Source organism: Aristolochia californica, unplaced genomic scaffold, assembly GCF_029961685.1.
Source record: "Aristolochia californica isolate CCGP_79_NKW_82.1479 unplaced genomic scaffold, dmAriCali1.0.hap1 SCAF_4, whole genome shotgun sequence".
Classification (NCBI taxonomy): Eukaryota; Viridiplantae; Streptophyta; class Magnoliopsida; order Piperales; family Aristolochiaceae; genus Aristolochia; species Aristolochia californica.
Genome location: NW_027182103.1, coordinates 34,048,986 through 34,057,721, shown reverse-complemented (window position 1 = coordinate 34,057,721; position 8,736 = coordinate 34,048,986).

Genomic DNA, 8,736 nt, shown 5'->3' with positions numbered 1-8,736 from the left:
CCACCCATGTTCATGCTCTGATACCAGTTCTTACGGTCTCAGATCTAACACAGTGATTTTTAGGGAAGAAGAAGAGAAAGAAGAATCAAGTCGAAGGGAAGCTTGAAAACCATAGGTTTGTTAAAGAGAACGCACACACCTGAGATCGTTTAGGAGAACTCAAAACCCTATTTAGATTTAAATCAGACTTACCTCTTTCCCATTCCTTACACTCCTAAATAGGGATCACGTCAACCAGTTTCATGAAATAGAATTAAAATAATGCCCCTGTGGCATACTAACTCATCAATTGAAATAAAAATGAAATAAAAGTAAATAGAAAGAAAAGCAATTAACTTAATACTAAATGACTCAACCACTGCACCTTTGCATGACTTGGGCTTCTATTGAGTTCATAACAAAGGAATGCTCTAAGAAGGTATGATCAAAGTTGCTCAAAGAAGGCTCTTTATGAAGCAAGATTGAAGCTCATGAGATAAGTTTTTTTTTTTGTTTCTAATATTATTGATTTATGCTACTGGTTTTTGGATATTAGAAAATAGTTTAGAGATGTTTTTTTATGAATGTCCTCATCTTATGAAATTATGGAAATATATGCATCTTCAATTGAAAGAAGTTACCAAGGCAGCTTTGTCGGTTTGGAAAAATATTTGACTGAGACCAGTTTATGTTGAGATTTTTGCATAAAGAGTTATAATTGTGTGGGAAAAATATTCCCTGATAAAGAAGAATGATATTGAGCCTATTATGAGTGATGTTTTCAAAAATATGATTACTTAGCTTTTATGCTAAGTCTCTCCATTAACCGAGTTGGTTAAAGACCTCTACTTGGTTTCTTTGATTAGTAATTGATGAGAATGCAAAATGTAATATTTTTCTCCTTTAATGCTTAGGATTTTATAATTATTTTGTGCCTAAATATACTCATTTTTCTTATATTTTGATTTAGGATGCAAATGGAGGCGTTAAGTGCAAAATGAAGTTAAATGGGCGATTCTAGACAGTTTCAAAATTTCTTTGTAATATGCAAATAACTCCATCATAAGAGCTCTGATAGAGATGATTCAAGATGATATAGAATGACAAGAAAACTTTCTACAACTTTTATGTTATAAATTGTGAGTGATACTGACTGCATTCAGGTCGAAATAGGGCTTGAATTCGTGGGGTGTGCACTGTGTCGTCACGTAATGGGAAAAAAGGGAGAACCCTAAACCTTAAGGGACTAACAAGAGAAGGAGGCATAATGAGAGTTGGGCGTACCCCCATCTTTATCCCTTCTCCAGCTTTTCCTCCTTTTTTCTCTAGTTTTTTCGTCAATTTTCCTCATGGCTCGGCATGGCTAAATTTTCAGACTTGGTCAAAGGAAACTGAAGCCATCAGAATCAATAAAACTATGAGAACTGATTTGTTTTCATCGTTCAATTTATGTTTTGAGTATCAGATGTTGTTCTATAATTTTTTTCACGATTGTCTCACTTAATCACTAGGAGGCCTACTAGTTTATTACTCGTTGCAATCTACTATTGGGTTAGATGTCAAATTAGTAATTTTTTTATCCCTCAAACTAGCGAAACAATTGAGATTTGATGATTTGATGCGTCAGGAATTATTAGTGTTGTAAGATAGGGCCCAAACCCACACGCCCAAGAAAGGCCCACATATCCAAGTGTATTGGAGGATGGGCTCAAGCACATAAGACCAAGGAAGGCCCATACATCCAAGTGATATAAAAGACTGGCTCAAGGCCCACAAACAATGATGGTAGGATGGTAAATAATACCCATGAAGCTCTATTTATAGATTTATGAAACTACTATATTACAATAATACCCCTGAACTTAGGGTTTAGGGTTTTATCCCTGGAACTTTAACTTAATTACATCAATGCCATCTCTATGAAATGACCCTTTATTTACCATCCTACCATCAATGTATGTGGGCCTATGGGCCTTCTCCTAGATTATGGGCCTTGAGCCCTTTTCTATATCTCTTGGATCCATGGGTCTTCCTTGGTCTAATGGGCTTGGGCCCATCTTTTTATACACTTTGATATGTAGGCTTGTTATGCACCTAGCCAATACTACCCAAATGACCGGCCTGTTAGGAGCGGAAGACATAGGTATATAACCTAGGACCATAACACCACACCCACACTCGTGAGAGCCGACGTCCATAGCAGCCCACTTGCGACGACCTACTCTAGCGATGGCCCATGGTGCAGGAACACACTCAGGTCGCCCCTTCCGCACATAGCGGTGGCCCATTGGTGCGGGAAGCACACTCTGGTCACCCCCTCCGCGGTCGCCCCTTCCGGAATTCGAACTCGCGAAGTAGAGGTAGCTCTGATACCAAATGTAATGCACCTAGCCAATACTACCCAAAAGACTGGCCTGTTAGGATCAAAAGACATAGGTACATAACCCAAGACCATAACAGGGATTTCCTTGGTCGTGTGGGCTTGGGCCCTATCTTCTGACATTTTTTTTTGTTTCCTAAGTTAGGAAACCGAATCCAGCGTCATTGCCAGGTTGGCTGCCATTCCTGTTTGGAAAGTTCCTCTACTGATTCTTCGGGAAATATACTCTACTGTCGTCAAAAAATTTCCCTCTGTTTTTCCCTCTGTTCGGAAGCGGGGTAGAAGATGATGATGTTGCCGATTTAAATTGTTTCCTAAGTTAGGAAACCATAATTAATCGGTGTCGGGCCGAGTCTTTTTTGACAGAGACCCAGACCAGACTGGGTCAATCGAACAACCCAGCAACCTGAGGGTATTTACTGCTTCTGCACTAGCTAGACCGCGTCAACCCAAAGCAACTCAAGCTGAGTCCACTCGGTTCGGGTTAACTCAGGTCTGGCTCAATCTAACTTGGACCACTTATTTTTTTGCCTCGATATACGTGTTTGGACCAAATCTTATACATGTTTCTGCAACAACTTGGATATATTGACTCGGCGTGACTCAGAAAAGTTTTCTCTGGCTGGATTATTATTTTGTAGAATTGACAAATAATTCCTAGGTGAACATATTATTTGGTCCAGATATTTGCATTGGATTATTTAATGGGTCAATTTTACAAGGATTTTTGGTTCATGTTGTATGGGCCCAAGCCCATTTCAGCTGCTGCTATTGTGTGTCCTTGGATGAGACATTATTATTGAAGAAGAGGTGGCTTCATACCATCATTTATTTGTCCCCAACAAAAATATCAAAATGTCAACAGTTGGGATTCCATGACGGAGGAACTTAATACCCCTATCAAAAATATCAAATGTCAATGGTTGGGATTCCATGATGGAGGAACTTAATACCCCTGTAAACAATATCAAATGTCAATGGTTGGGATTCCATGATGGAGGAACTTAATACACCGTAAAAAATATTAAATGTCAACAGTTGGGACACCATGACCGCCCCCCCCCCCCCCCCCCCCCCCCCCCCCCCCATAAATTGGCCAGTTGGACCTCATGGAAAGGAGCACCAGCGTGAGGGGAAGTGTTGGAAGATGGGAGGACTACGATTTTATACATCATTCGCAGGTAGTTGGGAGCTCATGTTGTTCTCTCACTCCCCCAGCTTGAGGGGGAATGTTGGAAGATAGGGCCCATGCCCACACGACCAAGGAAGGCCCACATATCCAAGTGTGTTGGAAGATGGGCTCAAACCCATTGGACCAAGGAAGGCCCATACATCCAAGAGATTTAGAAGACTAGCTCAAGGCCCACGGATCAAGGAGAAGGCCCATAGGCCCACATACAATGATGGTAGGATGGTAAATAAAGGGTCATCTCATAGAGATGGCATTGATGTAATTAGATTAAAGCTCCAAGGTTAAAATCCTAAACTCTAAACCCTAAGTTCAGGGGTATTATTGTAATACAATAGTTTTATTAATCTAAAAATAGAGCTTCTAGGGGAGGGTTAGGACATCAAGTCAATAACCTCTTCTTCCTCTGGTTTTCTCCAAATGGGTCTCTCTCCCTTTTTCTCCATGAGCTAAATTCATGGAGTCTTGAAAATCAAAAATTAAATCTTAAGAAGAACGCTTGACTAAATTAATTGTAGTCGCTTGTGCTTGTGTTGTTTAGTTTCATCGATCTCTCTAATTCTTAAGCTGCTGGTAGATTAAACTTTTAGTGCTTATTTTGTGTTATTTAGTAGTTAGGGTTAATTGAATCTCTTGTTTTCTAATTAACTACGACTAAGGAGAGATAGGAAGATAGTTCCAATGGTGAATACTCAAGTGCAAATTGATATATGCTTGCATCGATGATCAGTTGTGAAATTCTGATGGTGGATGTTGACTTAGACCAAGGTTTGTTCTTTTGATTGATTTCGATCCTTTAATTTGAATTGTTTCTTAGTTATTTTTCTTAAAAGTGTTTTTGTTATACTCAAGTCCCTACTCCTCTCCCCCTTCCCCCCCCACCCCCCGTCCCATCCTTGTTCACAGAGCATAAAATTAGACTAATCACTCTTAGTGGGAACAATCCTTACTCGCACTGCTACATTAATTTTTAGGAGTATAGGTAATTTTTGGTTGCCTGCTATAGCACACCAAATTTTGGCGCCGTTGTCGGGGAGTGATTATAGTTCATTTTTGTATTTCTTGTGATCCTTATTTCATTCTTGAAATTTTCGGAAAAAAATTGTCCTTATTTGTTTTGATGTTTTATTAGAGTTTAGAGTTCCCTTGATTGTTTATGAATGGATCTCGATCTTCTAATCAAGGTGTTTTTTAGTGTGACCCAGAAATAGAGAGAAATTTGTGCAGGTCAAGGGAAAAACTGAGAGGAATTCTAAAGAGAATGATCTAGCTCTTGATTCCCCATCTTATAGTGAATCTGATTTAGAGGACGAGGAAGTCATGACTAGAAATCAAACTTTGAAAGATCTTGCAGCCCCTGATTTGAATCAACAACCCTTATGCATAACGTTCTCTACTTTAGATGCTACTTCTACATTTGAATTAAAATCTGGACTAATACATCTTTTGCCCACTTTTCATGGTTTTTCAAGTGAAGATCCTCACAAGAATCTAAAGGAGTTCATGTGATATGCATGAGTATGAAACCCACGGGGGTGACTGTAGAGCAAATTAAATTACAAGCCTTTCCGTTTTCTTTGAAAGATTCGGCTAAGGATTGGCTCTACTATATACCCTCCAGGAGTATTACCACATGGGACAAGAGGAAGAGATTGTTTCTGGAAAAATATTTCCCAATTTCAAGGGCAACCAACATTCGGAAAGAAATTTGTGGTGTAAGGCAGCATAACGGAGAGTCCCTACATGAATACTAGGAATGTTTCAAGAAATTATGTGTGAGCTACTACCATCATCAGATTAGCGAGCAGCTTCTTATCTAGTATTTCTATAAGGGCCATCTACCCATTGATAGGAGCATGATCGATGCTGGATGAACTTTGGTGGATAAAATTCTCGAGGCCATGAGAAACTTGATTGCAAATATGGCGGCCAATTCTCAAAAATTTTTTACTAGGCTTGACCCTCCATCTAAGAATGTTAACGAGGTAAATATTTCCTCCCTTGAACAAAAAATTGAAAGTCTAACTTCTCTTGTTCATGAAATGGTTGTAGGTAATACGCCAATGGCGAAGGCTTGTGGGATTTGTTCAGTAGTAGAGCATCCAACCGATATGTGCCCAACTCTTCAAGAGGAGCCAACTGAGTAAGTGAATGAGGCAGGTGGTTTTCCTAGACAACCGCAAAGGAAGTATGATTCCTATTCAAACACGTATAACATGGGATGGAGGGATCATCCCAACCTTAGCTATGGGAATCCACAAGTTAATCAGTTTGAGACTCAAAATCACCCAATTCACCAGCAATATAAATAGCTATATCCCCATAGACAATAGTCGAGCCAACCTTCTAATTTTGGTATGTCTTTAGAAGATATTGTTAAGTCTCTTGTCAATAATACTTTGCGATTTCAACAGGAGATGAAACTATTTCAACAAGAGGCAAGGGCCAGTATTCAAAGTTTGGGAAATTGATCTCTCAAACTGTAGTAAATCCAAGAGAAAATGCAAGTGCAATTGTTTAGAGAAGTGGTAAAGACGTTAAGATTCTAGTAAAGGCAGCCCTTGCATCATCGAAGCAAGAAAAGGAGAAAAATGTTGTTGCAAATAGGAACATTCCCAATGATGATGACATACCTAAGCGTAAGTTTCCACCTCTTTTCGATTATAAACCAGTTCTTCCTTTTACTCAGGCTTTGGTAAATTCTAGAAAAGATGAAAAAAAATAAAGATTTATATGAGACTTTTTGTAGATGTGAGGTAAATATTCCACATTTAGATGCTACTAAATAAGTTCCTTGTTATGTTAAATTGCTGAAAAAATTGTGCACATTTAAGAGGAAATAGAAACTTAAATGATGTGAGAAGGTGAGATTAGGGGAGAATGTTTCTATAGTTATTCAAAAAAATTCCATGTGAAGTGCAAAGATTTAGGTATGTTTACTATCCCTTGTACGTTAGGTAACACCAGATTTGAGAAGGCCATGATATATTTAGGAGCTTCGATTAATGTCATGCCATATTCTTTATATGCTTATTTGAAACTTGAACCTTTGAATAAAACTAGTGTTGTGATTCAATTGACTGATTGATCTAATGCCTATCCGAAGGGTGTAGTTGAGGATGTTCTTGTGCAAGTTAATGATTTGATTTTCCCTGTTGATTTCTTTGTGCTTCATATGGAAAAGGGTGACCAAACTGCTCCTATTTTTTTAGGAAGACCATTCTTAAGGACATCCAAGACTAAGAAAGATGTTCATAGTCGTACACTTACCATCGAATTTTATGGTGAAATTTTCAAGCTTAACATTTATGATGCCATGAAATATCCTGATGATGATAATTCTATTTATTCTATTGATGTGATTGATTCTTTCACATAGGAAGTTTTTGAACTTGATGGAAAAGATGAATTGGAAGTTTCCATTAGTAAGCATCTTGAGAAAGAGAATGAGGAGTTTGCCTTGAGTTCTGATTTGCAGGAAACTGTTGCAGTGTTGAATGATATTCCATAGTTACAGCAGTCAAGTAACATTGTTCATATTGAGTTACAAGTTTATAACGAGAGGCATTTACCCTCTGTTTTGCAAACTCCCATTCCAAATTTGAAGCCTCTCCCAAGTCACCTCGAGTATGAATTCCTGGGAGATGGAGGAATATTACCAGCGATTATCTCCAGTAAACTTAGTTCACCGCAAGAAGAAAAGCTTGTGCAAGTCCTTGAGGAGCATAAGACGGCTATTGGTTGGACAATTGCAGATATTAAAGGAATTAGCTCATCTACATGCATGCATTGTATCTTACTTGAAGTGGGAGTAAAGCCTTCCCATCGACTGCAAAGAAGATTGAACCCGCCCATGATGGATGTAGTGAAGAAGGAGATCCTCAAAATTCTTGAAGTTGGAGTGATTTATCCTATTTCGGATAGCACATGGGTCAGCCTAGTTTAAGTGGTTCCTAAAAAAAATTGGAATAACTTTTGTGAAAATTAGAATGATGAGTTACTTCCTACCTATGTTTAGAATGGGTGGCGGGTATGTATTGATTTATTGATTATAGAAAATTACATGTTGTAACCCGCAATGACCACTTCCCTTTGCCTTTTATTGATAAAATTGTTGAAAGGTTAGCTGGTCATTCTTACTATTGTTTTCTTGATGGTTATTCAGGTTATTTTCAGATTGAAATTGCTTCGGAGGATCAAGAAAAGTTGACTTTTACATGCCCATTCGGGACTTTTGCATATTGTTGCATGCCCTTTTGCCTTTGCAATGCTCCAACTACTTTCCAAAAGTGTATGGTTAGCATATTTTCATTTTATATTGAGCATATCATAGAAGACTTTGTGGATGATTTCACAGTTTGTGGAGACTCCTTTGATACTCGTTTGCATAACCTTACAGTTATTCTTCCAAGATGCATAGAAATTAACCTTGTGTTAAATTCTAAAAAATGTCATTTATGGTTGAACAAGGCAATTTTGGGTCATGTGGTTTCATCTAGGGGAATTGAGGTAGACAAAGCTAAAATTTATATTATTCAATATTTACCTTATCCCACTAGTGTGCGGGAAGTTCATTCTTTTCTTGGACATGCAGGTTTCTACTGCAGATTCATCAAGGACTTCTCCAAAATAGCATTACCCCTGTGCAAGTTGCTACAAAAGGATGTGGATTTTGAGTTCAATGAGGCATGCAAAAAGGCGTTTGACAAGCTGACGGAACTGTTGACTTCTGCCCCAGTTATCCAACCCCCTGACTGGAACGTTCCTTTCGAGATAATGTGCGATGAAAGTGATTATGCAATAGGCGGCGTTTTGGGTAAAAGAATTGGAAAGGCATCCCTTGCCATTTATTATGCTTCCAAGACTTTGAATGGTGCTCAGAGAAATTATTCTACCACTAAAAAAGAACATTTACCTATTGTTTTTGCTTTAGAAAAGTTTTGATCTTATTTACTTGATACTAAAGTCATTGTTTACTCTCATTGTGCAGCTCTCCGTTATTTGATGACAAAGAAAGAGGCAAAACCAAGACTAATAAGATGGATACTTATCTTGAGTGAAATTGATTTGGAGAGCAAAGACAAAAGAGGGACAGAAAATCGTGTTATAGATCATTTGAATCGTTTAGTTCATGTGCAGGATGAACTTCATTAGAAGGAAATGTTCCTTGATGAGCAATTGCTCTCTA